Below are 19,408 nucleotides of genomic sequence, written 5' to 3'. Positions count from 1 at the left end.
TGCAAATCTGACTCACAACCAGTCTGTCTGAAATGAGAGTATGGCAGCCACTCCTTTTCAAGTTGCAACTTGCATTCTTCACACCAAGACTTAACCATCACCAAACGTAAGCTTCTTAAAGAAGGGTCTGTATCTGGTTCACCTTTGTGTCTATTGTCACACCTCTACCACCCCACCACAAAAAAAGGGTTTTCCATAATAACTGGCACATAATAGGCTCCACATAAATGTTTGCTGAATGAATAAACTGACAGAGAGGTTGTTATTGGAAGGCAGGAGAGTGTGCTGGTTAACAGCAGAGGCTCAGATCCTGGCTCTGCCACTTAACTGGGTAGCCCTGGGTCTCAGATTTTTCCTCTGTGAAATGAAGGTAATAAGAGTAAGTAACAAGTAAAAAACATTATCTTAACTCAAAATGATTAATTTAGTAGCATAATTTAATGCAAAAAAAATGCCCCAGTTAATGAAATATAAAATGGGACAATTACCATGTAGTGAGCACTTTTTTTTTTGTCAGTGGACAAAATCAGCAGTTCTTTGTGATACAATGTTCAATACATATCATCTTGAGTTTCCCATATCCCTCCAAGAGGTATAACACTGAATTTCCCAAGGTGTCATGCCAGTTCTCTATGAGTATGCAGAGAAGACAGTAGAGTGGAAGGAGGGGAAAGGTTAGACAATTTCTTCCCACCTTATGAACATCTGAGAGGTTTTTCTTTTGTCATTTGGGGTTTCAACTATTGGTCACTGTTAAAACAACACATCCCATTATTTGAATACAGCTCTTAAACTGTAAAAAAAATTAATTTTGGTAGATGACTTATTTGTCTATGTTGAAAAGCCCAAAGAACCAATAACAACAATAACAACATCTCCTGGAACTAAAAAGCAATTATAGAAAGGTTTCAGAATACAAAGTTAATATACAAAAGTCAATTGCTCTCTTATATACCTGCAATAAATAATTGGAATTTGAAATTCAAAACACAACACCGTTTACAAAAGTACCAAAAGTACAAAAAACTTAGATATAACTCTAACAAAATACTAACAAGATCAACACAGGGAAAAGTGCAAAATTCTGATGAAAGAAATTAAAAAATTAAATAAATAGAAAGATATTCCATGATCATGGATAGTAAGATTCAATATTGTTAAGATAGATAAGATGTGAGTTCAGATACCTCACCAAAGAAGATATATGGATGGCAATAGTGTATGAAAAGATGTTCAACATCATATGACATTAGGGAATTGTTAATTAAGACTACAATGAGGTACCAAGACACACCTATTAGAATGGCTAGAACTTAAAACACTGACGACACCAAATGTCAGGGGTTCTCATTCATTGCTGGTGAGAATGCAAAATGGTACACTCTGGAAGACAGTATGGCAGTTTAATACAAAGCTAAACATAGTCTTACCATATGATCCAGCAATCATTCTCCTAGGAATTTATCCAAATGAGTTGCAAACGTATGTCCACACAAAACCCTGCACATGAATGTTTATAGAAGCTTTATTCATGACTGCCAAAAATTAGAAGCCACCAAGACATATCCTTTAATCAGTGAATGGATAAACAAACAGTAGTACATCCATTCAATGGAATTTTATTTAAAAATAAAAAAGAATGAGCCCTCGAGCCACAAAAAGTCATGGAAGAACCTTAAATGCACGTTGCTAAGTGAAAGAATCCAGTCTTAAAAAGCTATATACTGCATGACTCCAACTATGTGACATTGTAGAAAGGCTAACCACAGACACCATAACAGATCAGTGGTTGCCATGGGTTCACAGGCAGGGAGGGAGGGATGAATCAGTGGAGCACAAGCAATTTTTAAGGGCGGTGAAACTATTCTGTATTATACTGTAATGGTGGATCCACAACCTGATGCGTTTGTCAAAACCCATAGAACTGTGCAGCACAAAAAATAAACCCTAATGTCAACTACGGAATTTAGTTGATAACAGTGTTTCAATATTGGTTCATCAATTGTAACTAGTGTAGAACACGAATGCCAGATGTTAATAATAGGGGAAATTGTGTAGAGGGAAAGTGGGTATATGGGAATTCTCTACTTTCTCCTCAACTTTTCTGTAAACCTAAAACTACTCTAAAGAATAATAGCTATTATTTAAAAAGTCCATAGTGAGTAAAAAAAATAACAGCAAATTTTATATATATACACATATGTATAAAAATACCTAAGGATATGCATGTACACACTTTCAGATAAAATAAAATAACTATACAACTTTTTCATGATAATTTTTAAACATTATATTCTGTTATTTTCCTTCTCCTAATATAATATGTTTTTACAGGGACCATTAATGGGAGGTGAGGAAATGCAGATAATTATGCTAAGTTATGTTCAGAAAAATTTTGGTAGTGAAGGGAACTAGGATTGAGGAGGACAGCTGTGGGAGTCTGAGCTCTAGGGAAGAATTCTTTTTACAGGATATAATAACGCCAACTTAAAAAGAAATATTGTGAGCAGCCTATTTCAAGGAATATAAATAAATATTAGAATATAAAACTGCATACCAACAGTATATTTCAAATTTTCCCAATGAGTTAAAACGTGAGGAAAACAAACACATACCAAATCATTGATGTTGACCATTAGAACATTCTGATAGGCTCCGCCGTCTTTACCTTCAATATCACAATCAGATGATGCTACTGGCAACAGAACAAGGATCAGGGGAGGAATTCCAAAGATATACCTAAAAGAAACTAAATTCAACAATAAGTAAGAATAAGCTAAATATCATAAGTCATTTTATATCATTTGATGGTAGTATTTCAGTTGGCCTGACCACTTATTTCTAATAATTTAAAAAATGTATCTTGGTTTTACATAGTGTAGGAAGAACTCTAAAGTTCAATATTCTATAACTACCAAAGAAAGACAATATTTTAGAGTCTAGGTTTCTTTCAGTTTTTATTCAGATATAGCTCTTTGGGAATGTGCAGAACAAGTGTGATGACAGCAAAATCTCTTTGCTTCATCAACAGAAAAACAGGTAAACTACAGGTTAACAATTATACATTTTTGCAATTTTATGATCTGTGGCACGTGATGGTATATTTATGTAAAACTTGATGGTTGTTCAAGTGTCCAGCTGCTCCCTGGAAACAACATTGCAGGAAGTTTATCTGCATGGTACTGCACTGTGATTATATTCTTTCTTTTTTTTTTTTTTTTTCTTTTTGCTGTATGCGGGCCTCTCACTGTTGTGGCCTCTCCCGTTGCGGAGCACAGGCTCCGGATGCGCAGGCCCAACGGCCATGGCTCACGGGCCCAGCCGCTCCGCGGCATATGGGATCCTCCCAGACCGGGGCACGAACCCGTATCCCCTGCATCGGCAGGCGGACTCTCAACCACTGCGCCACCAGGGAGGCCCATATTCTTTCTTTTTAATGATGGATCCTAGAAGGCTTATCCTCCTCAGAACTGTGACAAAGTTGATATTTATATTATGAGACTCCTTATCTTTTCAGTATCTTCTTTTTCTAAATGCCCAGAGACCCACATTCTCTTCAAACACAGCCCTGTTTAGCTTCTTGACACGTTAGGAAAACCCAATAAATAAATTCATACCCTGTTAACTAATGATTTATATCTGTTTTTAAATAAGTCTTGCCACTTAGAGGCAACTGTTAATCAAAAGGAATGAAATTATAAATGGTATCATTTTGGGCAGTAGCAATACACTGATAGAAAGCCAGTGATTCCCTGAGGCATTAAAATCCGGTTTTATAGGGACTGATTTTATTTCTTCATAAGCCTGCTGGAGTGTCTTGTTTGCATCTTTCTGTAAACGCTCAAGTATTGTTGACAATATATTTCCTGTGATTTTCCCCAGTGAACTTTAACTGTTCTTGTTGAGTGCAAGATATGTCGCATGTATGCCTTCTCCTGATTAAGATTACAAACAATACTCCTTGGAACCCAAGGAACTAATTTTGTGAAAACAACCTAAAGACTATCAAATATATCATAAATTTCCCATAACATTCTCATCTATTACATCATTATCTGTCATATAAAAATTAGTAGCTTTTCCCAGTAAGTTAAGTGCCATTAGTGACCTATATTTTTACAATAGAGAATGTAGGCTGGGCAGCAGATAGGGGAACAAACATGAATCCTACATCTAATCTTAATATGTCACTGACACCTAACAAGGTAAGAGAAACAAAATGAGATGTGGAGTCTATTCATAGCTCTGCCACTAAATTTCTATATGCATGATGATCAAGAATTCACTTTGGAGATTGATAATGATGATGATGCTAGTTACCTTTAACTGAGTACCTGTCATGTACCAAACACTGTTCAGTGCCTTATACTTACTATCTAAGGAGCAAAAGGGTCCTACCTGCTAGCTAATCTTTTTATAAAACATAAATAGTAAGGTGCCAGGTCTGGATTCTAACCTGAGCTGGTTACTTCACCAGGATTTGATCAGAAATGCCCATTATCTTCTGATAACATGTCATCACTTTGGTCTTCTGAATGAAAACCACTTCCATGTACTATTATACAGCCCTACCTCTCTTTCTTCTACCACAGTCCCTTCATCCTGAAGATTCTCAAACAATGATCAGTTGCTAATTATTTACTGAGTCCTAGCTTTGTATAGATTGCATAGAGCCACACTTTTTACTTTCTCTGTCATCTTACAGATGTCCAGCAGGGATACTTTGTGAGGAGTAGATGGTAAGGAAAATGTATACAGCATATAACTTGAAATGAGCTTTAAAAGAAATATAACAAAATAATTAAATATTAGAATGAAAAAGAGACATTTTTACTATTATACATAAACATCATTTCAAAGGTCCACATTTTATGTTTTAATAAAGGAGGTGGTTTTATTTTCTATGAGCACTAGTTGTTGTGCCCTCTTCACTCCAAATTTCAGTAACTAGTGCTCCCAAAATTCACATCGACCCATTTACTCATTGGATGGCATTTTGTCAATGCTTTCAAATAATGGCTTCGTGGAAAATTCAGTCTTTTTTGAGTAACTAGTTTCTCAACTCTAAAACAATATTTGCCTTATCTGTAAAGCATGTCTTTGGTTGCCATCTTTGTGGTTAAATAGGCTAGCCCCAGATAGACTAGGGTAATGCAAAGTACAGAGGGAGACGCGGGGTTGTGTGTTGGTATGCCAATGAGTCGTGTGACTGACTGAAGGACAGAGCCTCTTAAAAGCTTCACTTTAGACTAAATGATCTCTTAATGTCGCTTTCAACTCTTAGGCACCTTAATTCTAAGAATCTACCTAGACATCCAAATACAATAACTCTTTAGATTTGAAATTGCCTGACCAACAATGTTGCAAATACACCCAGGGCTTCAGACCCACATCTCAGAGGTTCCCAGCTTTCTCATTAATGACCTACGGTTTGGTCTGCAATTGAAGTCTTTTCTCCACACCACGTAGACAGTAACATATTAATATTGCCTAGTTTGAGACCGCTTTTGACATTGTTGTCACAATAGAAAAGGACTCTGCTTTTATTTTTGTTTTGTTTTAGATTATACATAGATACCCATTCCTTCCCCCCACCTTGAACTTTCCCTTAGGTTACAAAAAAGACAAACCATAAAGAATAATGCAAGGCAAGCTTGGGCTTGTGGAATTTTCTTCAAATTTCCTGAAGGGATTGAAACTGGAGAATTTGTTTTCAGTAGGGAATTTGGTTAAACCAGAATGATGGCTGTCTAAAAAAAATTCTTGTTGGTTTTTAAGTTAAGCCAAATAATACATTTAATCCTCAGATGCTTAAGTTATGGGGTCAAAGTGAACATGAACAAATTAGTTTCAACAGTCCTTCAAATCCAATCTTTCATTAGTGTTTAAGACCAATCAGTGTGTATTGATTGTCTATTATAGACATTATATAGACCTATTTTCACTGGGGTTTTAAAGAAATGGTCAAAAGACACTTAGGATGGAAAGAAAGACATTATCTGAATACATAAGACTTGGCTTTAATACGAACAATTGGCACAAGTAAGTGAATAAAAAAGAAAAAGTTAATAAACAGTGGGAAATAACCATATGATATATGAAAATCAGCTTTTTGAGGTTACAAAAATGAATGTGATTATGCTCACATAAAGAATTCTAATACATTCCACAAACATATTAAGATTGGATTATAAATTCTATCCACAAGTCCCATGATAAACAACAGTTAAAGACATTTCTGAAGCCATCCTAGAATACCGCATACAATATTTCATTTAATCCCATAACCATTTCTTGAGGTAAGTACTACCAATCACTAACATTTTTACAGATGGAGAATCTGGGGCTCAAACATTTTTCCCCATATAAAATATGTCTTGTAAGAGGCATGATTCAAATCCAAGAGTCTAGAAACTAAGCTTTTAGCTGCTGAGCTGCACTGCTTCCTATAAAAATAACTGCATGTGTGTAGTCAAGGGAAATGTACAAAAGTCCATCTTCCTCCAGATGAATCTCACTACAGCACTTCCTTGGCCAGTTCCTGAAACACGGCATCACGTACTCCTATTTCAGGAAAAAAGACACCGATTATTTGCTTTATTGCATTAGGTTTTGTGTCAGAGATGAGGCCAGAAAAGCAATCTCACATCACGTGTGTGACATCAACATGTAAGCTGGTCCTACAAAATAACATTTTCCATTTTTGTTTAAGGTATTGCAACACTGATGTGGTACCCTCTGTGATCCTCCTTTATACTTGTTGAGGCTTTTTCATCTTTCTCAGTTCTCTGTTTTTATTACTATTCCATTTTTGGGTCCTCAAATATGATTAAATTATCTAAACTAGATAGCACAATTGAGGACCACATAGTAGGTCCTCAACTACTTCAACTCCCAAAAGAAGTGGCAAAGTAAAAGGATAAAAAGTAATGCTATCCTTAAGCTTCTAGTGAACTCTACTGGAAAAAAAAATCATTATCAAAATCACTCATCATTATTATCATGAGGAGCTTAGAATTCTAATATTTTGGTTGCTGATAACTTATGATGTACGATTAGTGTAGATATACTTCAGGAAATAGAGGTTCCTTGTTAATAATGGGCACCTTAGCTTCCTTTTCTTGTTTCACCTCTCCACTCTAGATCAGAGGTGATGAAAAGATTAGAACTGGGAGTGGTCCAGAAAAAAGCAATTGCAGGAGATCCGTGGGCATTGTAAAGAAAACAGGGATATACCTAATTTCTAATTCTATATTAAAGTTCTGGAGGACGCCTACTACAAACCTTCTATACGCTAAACCCGCTCCCCACCCCCCTTTACTTTGCTACTGATCAGGTACTTCTTGACTATGTTAATTTTTGCTGCTTTAATACCTGTGAGTAGGGATAGGACTCTTTTGATCTAACGGTGCCACCAGGAAAGGGCACAGACCAGGCGTCAAACACAAGAACAATCTGCTCCCTATTCTGGCACCCTCCCGCACCCGTCTCCTTTTGCTTAAGGAAGTACTTACTATAAAAAAGTAGAATTTCCCTCAGCAGATCCTCTCCACTCACATCTCTTTTCCCCCTGTTTTCTTCCAGTCAACTTCTGGACCCGTTACCTTGGCCATATGGCTGCCAATGGGAATCCAGCTCGCCTCAACTCTGCCCTTGGCCATTTTAAGTCCGTATTGCACACAGATAAAATAGACTAAATCTCGGCAAGGGTCTAGAATTTAGAATTATGCCTGTTAATCCTGCCTCCGTCCAGGAGTACCCATATAGGAAAGAAACCAAAACCCGAAAGTGGCCTTGTGCCAGCCCGAGCACTTTGGTTCCCAGCAAAAGACACAAGGTACAGCCCCAGTTGGAAACTCCCAGCCTCAATGAGGAAAAGCGGGGTTTTCCAGAGACCTGTCCCCTTGAGGTTTAAAAGCGTGTCCCGTGGGAGCTTCGCTTTCGTTTCTCTAAGGGGTTGGAGCTGCAAGAGCCCAGATCCTCGCCGATCCCGGGGCACCTGTGAGTACCGTGGCGCGACCAGGAGCCCGGGGAGGGTGGGTTGGGCGCCGGGTTGACAGCGGGCAGCGCTGGCGAGGGGAGACTGACGGAGAGCATTTGGACCTGGGCGCGGGCTGCCACCGCTGAGCGGCTCGGAGGCTGCAGCGCCCGGTCTCGGGACAGAGAGCAGGCGTCGGGGACTGCTTCTCCCACGCAGCCCGCCAGGCTCAGCAGTCCCAGGTGCAAATGGTGATGGGCCAGAGTACTCGGGTGAGGCTGCCGGCTGCCCAAGGGCAGAGCCAGGGCTCTCCGCAGGTCCAAAGTGCAAGGCCGGGCTGTTCCCGGACGCGCCTGGGCGCGGGGCCCCGCAGCATGTCCCAGAGTACCCTGGCGTGCGGCGCGCGCGAATTTATGCGCCCGGGAGAGGAGCGCTTACCATGGAACATGGTCTGCGGGAGGCGGGCGTGGTCATGATGACCGCAACTGCAGCAGGAGCAAGCTCTCACCGCCCATAGTCACTCCCAGGACCCTGGTCTTCCGCGGAGTTGCCGGGAGTCCGTGCCGGCTAGGGCCGTCTCTGCAGCTGGTTCCTCCTACCCACGCCGCGCCTGCTGTTTCATCCATCCCAAGGGGGGCGGCACACACCACGGGCCGGCTCTGCGCTTTGCCTTTCCCATAACTTCCGTAGGATCAGCCGACAGTGTACTTTCAGTTTCTACTTTGCGCTGGGTCTGCAGGTTCGATCTCTGAGTGAATCACTGGGGCACCTGCACCTCCCCGCACACCTCCTTCTCCTGGTTACCTGCGTCCTCCCCTCGCGCTTCCTGTGCACCTGGACCAGGACCAGAGGAGGGCGCGGAGTCCCAAAGCACCGCAGAAGGAATGAGTTGGCCTTCTGAATCGGGGTGATTCGAGGCAAAGACTTTCCAGATGACCTCTAAACCGCCTTGGCAAAGGCGGGCGACTAGGATCTAAAAGCATCGGTTGCTAATGTGTCCACAGAAGCCACAAATGTGTAGGGCGAAAACTGGGCTATTGCAAGCGGACGCCAGGGAGGAGGCGTCGCAACTCTTGCCGCGGATGTGGTGGTGGACGACGCCAAGTCAGTCGTCTTGTTTAAAAAAAAAAAAAAGAGGGGAGGGGGGAAGTAAAGAATGATTAAGAGGGCCACGGGCCACGCCCTCAACCTCTCTAACCTCTCTAGTCTCCTTCCTCTCTTTCTTTTGTACATGCACCTGCCCAGGTGGGACCTCAAAGAAAAATAACCCGGTGTGTCCACCTAATCTGGTAAGTGCTATCTTTGGACCTGAAAATCAAAGCCCAAATTAGGTGGAGAAAGTGGAGACTGACAATAGATGGTAACAATGACTGCCTCGTGTGCATGTATCTGAATTGGCTAATAAATCAACTTATCCATCTTGACTGTCTGTTACAGAAGAATTAATTTTTGTTCCCTAGGTCTGAATTATTTAGGTATTTTCTGTTTTCGTTTGATTTCTGATGTTCTGCAGAAATCCTGCGTAAATGGAGGTGGGTAATGTAAAGTAATAACAGAGCTAATAGTATGATGGCTATCATTTATCTAGCATTTTCTCTGTACTACTATTGTGCTAAGTCTTTTATGTATGTCATCTCAAGCAAAATTTTCTGTGCGGTAGACAGTTTTGTTATCTGCGCTTCACAGATGTAGGAAGTGAGACTTCCTTAAGTATCTGCCGGATTCACTCTGCTGGTTAGTAACAGGGTTGGGACACAAACCTACTATAAACCAGCTCTAGAGTCTGCACTTGGAAGCCCTGTGTTAGAAGTCCTGTGAACAATGTAGACATTGATGCCAGGAGAGAGACAGGGTCACATATCATGTGAATGTGCCTTTCCCCCAGTATGGGGACCTCGGGGAAAGTTTCTAGAGTTTGTGAATTCTGAATTGAGACCCGAGCAGGTCAATTAACTTGGCCATGTGAACATTCCAGATTCTGCTATAGTGTGAATGAAGAAAAGAGGAAAAGAAAGAAGGGAGAAAAACAATGAAATAGAGAGTGAGGCGGTGTTGCTTAAGGCTGAAACTTGGATTTCTATTTCTCTTTTAGTCTCACTTCTCACATCCAACCCATAGGCAAGTCCTGTCCACTCTACCTCTAAAATAAATCCCGAATCTATTCTGTGAATTGCCTAAGGGTAAACCATTAAACCCCTGCTGTCTAGGGGATCTTCCAGCTTTCACTCTTACCCACAACCTTTTCATTCTCTTCATAGCAGCAGCATATTTATTTACATTTGCCACCCTCTGTGACCCCTCTTTGGCCACTTCCCACTGCACACTGGGCTTTCAAGGCCCCGTGTGATCTGGGCCCCACTGTCCTCTGTGACTCCCTCTGGTACCCATGGCCTTTGTCCTCCCTGTGCTCAGCCAAGCTGACTTCCACTTAGAACAATATCTAACACACAGCCATGCAGAAAGTAACGGAATGAGTGGGGAGAACTGAGTGAGATGCATGAGTGAGAACATGTGTGGAAGGGAAAGGATGTGAAGGCAGGAGGGGGATAGGAGGAAAGGGGAAGAGAACAAGGGAAGCCAATGAGAACAGGAGGCAGAATGCGCTGGGGAAAGCCACGTATGTCCATCTGACTGGAACCTAGCCTGGAGGTGGGGAGTAGAGAAACAGGAGGCTGGAGTAACTGGTAAAAATGAATGCTGTAACTAAACACAACTAGCTTGGCTATTGATTTATTTAAAATCCCTGACAGCAGCATTGAGGTATGTAATTGCACACAGCCTGCAGGTTTTTTAATTTTTTTAAAACTTTTCAGGGACAGATAAAAGAGCATCCACCGATAACTTGCTCAACAGGAAATCCATCTTCCTTTTTCATGCAATCACCGTAAAACCTGGTTGAACAAGGGCTTGTGCATAACTGAACTTTTGGGGAGCGGAAATTATTCAGAGCTCCAGGAGAGGAGATGTAAATTCCACACTGGACTCTGACCCCAAACGTGAAGGATCACTCTGAAGACAATATTCATAAAGCATTTGGCATTTTTATTGTTACATGAAAATTGACACATTCTAACTACATCTAGTTATTTTCTTCTATGACAGAATTAATACCATTTAAAAAAAATCCAAATGTAGTCTTAAATGCGTGTTTGATATTTTGATAAACTGAACATTATTTTTCACAGGACAGATAGGTAAGAAAAAAAGAAGTGTTTTATGAATTTTTATATGCCAATGTTTTGTAATAGAGAGATGGAGTGGTTACCATTATGTTCACTCATAGACACAAGAATTGTGCAGAAAAGCCAATACGTAAACAAAGTAGTATATAAAGGTTATGAATTATAACCAATAAACATTAAGAAGGAAGACAACATTTTCAGAATGATTAGTACAATGTACTGAAAAAAAATGGAAACAAAGCAATATGAATATCAACTTAAAGAGAGAATTGTTAAAGATTAACTAATGTCTTTTTAAATGTTCTACAATCTTCAATCTAAATAGTTCATTATGGGTAACCTGAAAATCTTTTCTTGATAATTATCTGTACTATTTTTACCCAACTTAATATGACCATTCTTTGTAGTCTGAGATCTGAATGCTAGATATCATTCTGTCTATAGATATTTTCTGAAGTTCCTATAACTTAATTTTCCAGGCATAATATTCAACATATTTCAAACACACGCGCACACACACACACACACACACACACGAAGGACTTCTTCATGGGCATGTGTTCTGTGTAGAACACATGGGGCCTGTGCTTAGAAAGGGCTCTGGGTTTGATTTAATGCTCTGCAGGCACTGTCCTGAAATTCTTAATTATTTTTGGACAAGGGGACCCTCATTTTCACTTTGCATCGGACCCCACAAATTTTATAATTGGTCATGCATACTCACACATATTAAGCTACACATGGTGAATAGCAAGGCATGTCTTCAAGGTGGTTTCAGTCTGGTGGAGAAAACAGATGTTAAACATGTAATTTCAAGGATAAAGAATATTATGTAAAGGAAAGTTTGAGATGTATTTCAAACCAGAGGATTAAGGCAGTCTAGACTAATTTTAAAAATTAGTGGAACTAGTTTCCAAAATAGGTTAATTTACATCCAATGGAAAGATAGCTATAAGTGAATAACCTATAATTCTAAATCAGATATGTTTGATTTTCAAGCCTGAGCTTGAGGATGAATTTTAAGTTTTGTCAAATGACTACCTAACATCTATTTACATGGTCATTTTTACTGTTGTTGCATTCCTGAATAAATCAGAAATTTACCATAATGCTAAATTCAAGTTAATAATATTTTACATAGAAGTTTGCAATTATATTCCTAATTGGAGTGTTTGTTCTTCATATTATATTCGACTGAGCCAGGGCCATTTTTGTCCAATTTTCTTAGCTTCATACAAAGATTTGGGCATTCTGTTGTTTTCTAGAAACTAACGTTTAAGCATTATATGACTGATTTGAGTTCAACAATGAAACATATTTAATTTCATGGGTTGCAGCCCAGGGATAGGATGTGACTACATTTGAACATTTCAAGAGTGAAAATAAAAAGGTTTCTTCTGAAGGCTGAATCAAAACGGCCCCATCAAAATATCAGGAACTGCTGGAAATGTGTATGTCAGCATATCAATGATTGCTTGGGCCATGGAAATGAATGAAATCATCCAACCTGCAACTTCAAAGAGAGAAGAAAGAGACAGTCAGTGCAAGGAGGAAGCTTGAGACATGGGCATTAAGGGTAGATGGAGAATTGGGTGCCAACAAACAAACTGACAAATAATAGACCGTGAAGTAGGAGAGGCATTAGCATCCCAGAAAACAAAGGGAGATAGAATTTCAAAACAGATTAAGTAGTCAGAATTTCCATATGTCACAAAGAGATTGAACAAAATGAAGTTTGAAAAGTGTGCCCACTGAGTTTGGCATAGTAGAGATTGTCTATGGTCCTCATGACAACAGTTTGAGAAAAGCAGTGTAGTTAGACGCAATATTCCAGTTTCTGAGACATTAAGGGAAGATGCAAAGAAAGTGAGAGGAGACAACTCTTTAAGATGTCTGGTGAAGATAAAAGGAATCAGATAATGGTTTGAAAGGCATGTAAAGCATAATGGAAGTTTCTGTTTTCATGTATGAGAGGCACTAGAACATATTTATATATTAATGGCTAAAACTGGGTTTTTCTGAAGAAGTAGGAAAGGTTGGAACCGAGAAACCCAAGACAGCAGATTTATTTTTTTCCCTTGTGTCCCCTCCGCTTTCATTTCACTCCTTAAATTCTGTAATTCGAAATAATCAGAATCCACTCTAAATCCACTATGCCTAATTTTATGTTCCTTATTGAAATGTTCTCTAGGGCACTCACTTGTCTACTTCTGGATTGAGTATTGGCTAGTCTAAGAGAAAAATACTGCCCAAATTGCCTTTCAGAAGGAGCAGCTGTAGCCTATGTAGTTTGCATTATCCAATCTGTTTGTATACTAATGGATGTGTTATTGGCAATCGGAGGTCCAGTTAATTCCATTTACTGAAACGGTATGTTGATTTAGCTGCACCTACACAACAGGAAAAGTACCGAAAGAGAACTGCCGAGGAGATTTACTTGCAAAAACAGGTTTGCCTGTAGGTTAATTTCCTTTTACAGTTTAATATTTGATAAAGATTTATCAGGAGAAAGAAAAGAAGGAATTGTATTAAGTCAAATTTACGTCACCAAAATAAATATTTCTCAAGGGCCTCAAAAGACCTAGATAAAACTAAAGTCATAAAGATGGTAGTCTCAATCAAGATTAACACAAACCAACTGTAACAATAACAACATCAACAAAGTACGAATTTGATCAACTCCATCACTTTTCTAGATTCGACTTCCCAAAATTTCTTTGGGCCTCTAATCTTTTTTTTCTTTCTGATAGTGATCTTTGTGGCTATTGAAAATCCTTAATTTTGTTTTGTTTTGATTGTTTTTGGATTTTACTTTAAAGTCACTGATTGAAATCTGGCAGTTATTGGAGAATGCCTGCAAAAACTGCTAGTTTCAGAGGATCATTCTTAAGTGACCAATGTACCAGTACACACAACAGCCATTTTTTGTTCTATTTTTTTATTAGGTCTCATTGTAGGCCACTTAGAGCATGTATTACAAAATGAAAATATATATACTGAAAACTTAAAAAATAAATTGAAATAGCTTAATACATTAAGGACATATTTGTATTTGGAAAACAGCAAATCTTAAAATTTGCTAATTTAAATTAAAATAAGCTAATTTCAAAAACTTACTTTAGGATAAAGAAAACTTATATTATGGGTTAGTTTGGAGTTAGAATCAAAGGAGCCTTCCTTTTCTAATCTGAATAGAAGTTTATCAATCTCAGAGAATGAAAATGACACAGAATATCATTTTGAAAGGAGGGAAATAACAAGAAATAGAAAATATTACATTTCACTGGCAAAAACAATGTCTTAGTTAAGACAGATCAGCCAAAAAAAAAAAAAAAAAAAGAATCTAATGAGGAAGACATGGTTAGAAAACCTGTTAAACATTAGGGAAAATTGCTAACATAGTAAAACAAACAAGCAAATCAAAGCATAGAGCCGCCACTTCATAGGACATGTTACTCAAGAAATATATAATAGTCTGCTGCATTGTTTAAAGAAATCATTGTATCTTCCTAGAAATAGTCAAGGTTAGCACATAAATGTGCTCAAGTCTCTCCCAACCCTAAATAATACTTTTAAAAAAATTCAGCACATAGTTATCAAGTAATACTATGTGCCAATCACTGTTCTGGTTGTGTGGGATATTTCAGTGCACAGAACAAACAAAAATAATTTCTGTTAAGTTGAGTTACATTCTAGTGGAGGAGGTAAACAATAGACAATAAAAAAGTAAAAATTATATTAAATGTTAGAAATTTATTAAGGTCTATGGAAAAAAAGTGTAGGATCAAGATAGAGAATGTGTGTATGTGGAGGGGAGTTTGGGTGGGGAAGAGCTGTGATTCTAAATGGGCTTCAGTGGGAAAGTGACATTTAAACAAAGACTGAAAGGTGATTGAGCGAGTCACATGGATGTCTGTAAGAAGCATCTTCTGGATCAGTTCTTTTGAACACTTGATTTGCAGTCTCAGCATACTCTATTTAATCTCGTCTTAAAGTTTTCATAAATTCAACTTTCTTCATGCCAACTGTTTTCCTCTCTAATTAATCAGTAGTATTATGGCAAAGAGTGAGAGTAGAGAAGAAATATATGATGGCCTTTTATCCATGAGGTCTTCTCCCTTATAAAATAACAATTCCCCCTACCATATTCCCATATAATTTTCTCCATGTCATTTATCAACATTTGACAGATTGCATGTTTACTTGTTTGTTCGTCTTTTTCTCCTCGCTATAACATAAGCTCCATGAGGACATTTTTTTGGTTCACTGATGTATACTTAATTCCTAGAACCTTTCCTGGCAAATAGTAAGTCCTTAATAAATATCCATTGAATGCATGAATATTCCACAGATAATTGACTACATCAAGGAAATAACTAAAGAATTAGTCATATTTACCCTTGACAAGAAAAGACATAATCAGGAGTACAATCAAGAATGTTCCAGTACTGGCTCCTACTGGCCTGGGAGAGCTGATGACAAGCATCTCTTCTCAGGTCTGCATTCAGTGACGTCCCATTGGTTGCTTGAAGCAAGCCATGGTGAGAGTACTTCTGCCACAGAAACCAGCAAATACTAAAAATGTATCATTTACCAGTACACCATTGGGCACAAGTTATCAGATAATGGCTTAGCAAAAGAAAGCACTTTTTAACATTTAGAGCTATCCAACAATGGAATGGCCTAACTCACAGGTGGTATTTAGGTCTATTTTAGAGATCTGCTTATTGAGGATATGCATTGGAAAACTTATTCAGGCGTGTAGATTTACTGGTCATAGGATACGTTGTTATTCTGAAAATAATCTGTCCCTTTCCCTATGACTCTAAACATTTTGCCCACTGGTGTTAATTTTTATAAAGTTTTACTACAGTGTTTCCAGATATGGATTTCTTTTTATTTATCTTGTTTTAGTTTTTGAAGCTTCTTGATTGTGGGTTGCTATCTTTTATCAGTTCTAGAAAATCTTAGATCTTATTTCTTCAAATATTTTCTCTGCCATGTTCTCTATATTCTACTTCTGAGATGTTATACTTTATCATTCTACTTTCAAAATCTCTTACCATTTCCTCCATATTTTTCATCCCTTTGTCTTTCAGTGCTTCACACTGTTTAGTTTCTTCAAATCTTTCTTCTAGTTTACTAATTTTTTCTTTAATATTGTCTAATCAAATGATAAATCCCATAGAATTTTTTTCCCAAATTTATTATGTTCTTCTGTTCTTGATTTTATATTTGGTTCTTTTTAATTTTCTGTGCTGTGCCACTTTTTATAGTTTATAGTGCCTGCTGAAATATTTAAACTTGGTCCTTTATTTATTTATTTATTTATTTATAAATAAATATAAATTTATCTCACTGTTGTGGCCTCTCCTTTTGTGGAACACAGGCTCCGGACGTGCAGGCTCAGCGGCCATGGCTCACGGGCCCAGCCACTCCACGGCATGTGGGATCCTCCCGGACTGGGGCACAAACCCGTGTTCCCTGCATCAGCAGGCGGACTCTCAACCACTGCGCCACCATGGAAGCCCTGGTCCTTTATTTTTTTATTGAATAAAGTAAGCACGTATGCTTTGTAGTCCTCTTATACCTCCACTACTTGTTTATGATAAGGGTAGAATATCAAGTATTTGTGGGTATGTTTCTATCTCCTGTTTTTCTGCTTATTTTCACTCATGGAGTCTTATTTCTTTGTGTGTCTGGCTATGGCACATCACATTGTGTGCTAGACATTGTTTAGAAACCTCATTTGTAAGAATAATTTGAAGTCCAGAATGATGAATATCGTCCCCTAGAAAGGACTTTTGTTTTCTTTTGTCAGGTAACTGAAGGCACTTCCAGTCCGGGATCATCTTAATCTGAGTTACAGGTATGAGATTTCTTGGACCATCTAGATGACGAAAAGCTTGGCTATATAAGTCTATCAAAGGTTGTGTTACTTACAGTGCCTGTTTACAATAAGGGTACACTTTTTTGGTGTCTTAAAGTAGTGAGTGGCTAATTAGAACCTCCATTTTGAGTTCTTATTCTCTGATTTTTTTTTTTTGTATAGTAGCCTAATCTTGATTTGTGGTTGCAATATTTTCTTTTATGTTATGAGACAGAGAGAGATTTAAATGTCCGTTTTTTACCTGCATTATTTACACTTGAGGTTTTTTTTTCCCTCTTGTTTTGTTTTGTTTTGTTTTGTTCATGGTGTCTCTTGCTAAAAGCAGAGAAAAGTCTTCGTGTCTCTTAGAAGAGGGTAGTTAGTATAAAGCTATCTACAAATGCTAAGGTAGAAAGGAGATCTACTCTTTTAAGCATGCAGATTTCTTCTTAACCTTCTTTATCTCTTCTCTTTACCATAGTACCACCTTCTACTTTGCTTATTGTTCCAAGTTCAGTCCCTCAGGTCCTGTCCCCCAAGAAAATTATCATCAAACTCCTATGAGGGGCTGGGGAGATGGGTGGAAATAGTAATAGTCTTCCTTTGCTTGGTAGGGTTGTGGGACTGGAATCAAACTAAGTTGCATAGACACTTGTCTCCAGTGCTTCTTTGTTAGCCACACTTACTGCTGCCTTCCATGCATAGAATCTGATGAAACAATTTTTGCTAAGGAGAACCTGTTCTCTTCTAATTGATATAACTTTTTTCATCTGCTAACCTCTTGTTCTCATTGTCTTTATGGAATTTTACAATTTTTTATTCCTTTAATTTTGGGAATGTTTCTAGACTTGGCAAAAATAAATGCACGTTTCAATCTACCAATTTTTAAAAAACAAATGAAATTAGGTTTTTAAATGCTTTCTATGAGCCCCATCTATTGTCATGTTTTCCGTAGCCACCTTTATTCTTGTTCTTAGATCTGTCTTTCCAATCCAAGTCCCATTTCTCTACTACTACTACAAATAATAAAATCAACATTTATATAAGACTTACTAAATGTCAACCATTGTTTTAAATATTTGACATGTATCAACTCATTTAAACCTCAACACTATGAGATAGTGAATCAGTTATCTATTGCAACAATAATATTGTATGACAAACTACTCAAAAAGTTAAAAATGTAAAACAATTTACAATAACAACACATTGTTTTTTTACAAGTCACTGTTTCTGCTGATCTGGGCTGAGCTCAAAAGACTTTGGCTTCATTTGCTCATTTGTCTGAAGCCAGCTGTCAAGTTGGAATGGGAGTTGTGGGTCTAGGATGGACTTAGATAGGACAGCCTGGCTCTTTTCTATGTGATCTCTGATTTTTCAAAAGGCTAAACTAGGAGTATTCCCATGGCCACACCAATATTCCAAGAGAAAGAGTGGATGCATGCAATGCTTCTTGTAATCTAAGTTTACACTGCACACAATCACTTTCTAATATTCTCTTAGATAAAGCAAATCAACACACTAGTCCAAGTTCAAAAGGTGGGGAATAGACTCTGCTTCTTACTGAGAAAAACTACAAAGTCAAAGTGCTAAGTGAAAAAACAAAAGTGCTAAGTGTATGGATCCACAAATAGGCATTATTATTATCCTCATTTTAGAAGGAACTGAGGCTATATGGAGAGGCTAAGTAGCCAGCTCAAGGTCATGGAGGAAGTAGATGGTGGCACTAGTATTTGAATTCAGACCGTCTGACTTTAGTCTGTGTCCTTAACTCCTACAATTTACTCTCTCGCAAGTGGCATATTGAATCAGTTGAAGAGATGATAGAGAAAGAAAGGCAAAAGATATCAAAGGGACTTTGGAGTAATTCTATAGAGAGAAAAAATGAACATGCCCCATAGAAGAAAAAAGGTTACTGCAAGAAGATGACACTAAGAACCCTCCTTCCTTTGTGAAATCGGAGAAAGGTTTGCATGTAGCCTCTGGGTTTTGGAAGGAGAGAAGGCATACTGTTGAAGATAGCTGGCTTTCTGGAGTCTGGAGCTTATTAGTACCCATTTCATTACAGTAACCAGAAGGAGGGCACAGTATCCAAAAAACTTCACAATGATAAGATCTTGGTGGTATGAATAGTTGGGGAAAGGATTTTGCAACTTCTTGTACCAGCTGCAATATTAACTGTAAATCTTGTAGCTTGGTTAATTAAGTTGGTTTATAATGCTTAGTTTTTGTATGAAATTGACATGGGAATATGATCTCCCCTCCTGAGTTAGGTTAATAGGTATCCTCAAATATGTTATATAGTGGACATTCTTAATCTTTAATTTATACTTTTATTAATCCCTGCCACAGTGTCTTCCTTGATCTCAGTCTCCAGTT

At 38.2% G+C, this 19,408-nt stretch overlaps 1 long non-coding RNA gene across 1 annotated transcript in view; it reads left to right on the top strand.

Moving 5' to 3' along the window:
* Positions 1-9,223: 9,223 nt before the first annotated feature.
* LOC309791741 overlaps positions 9,224-19,408 on the top strand; it is a 30,048-nt gene continuing 19,863 nt past the window's right edge. Inside the window, exons 1-3 of the long non-coding RNA XR_014291560.1 lie at positions 9,224-9,267; positions 16,550-16,718; positions 16,982-17,029. This is a non-coding gene — a long non-coding RNA (uncharacterized lncRNA). The remainder of the gene's footprint in view (positions 9,268-16,549; positions 16,719-16,981; positions 17,030-19,408) is intronic.

This window comes from Mesoplodon mirus (assembly GCF_964341445.2).
Source record: "Mesoplodon mirus genome assembly, chromosome: 16".
Classification (NCBI taxonomy): Eukaryota; Metazoa; Chordata; class Mammalia; order Artiodactyla; family Ziphiidae; genus Mesoplodon; species Mesoplodon mirus.
Note: the sequence above shows the minus strand (reverse complement) of the source record. Positions and strands in the feature narration are given on the sequence as shown.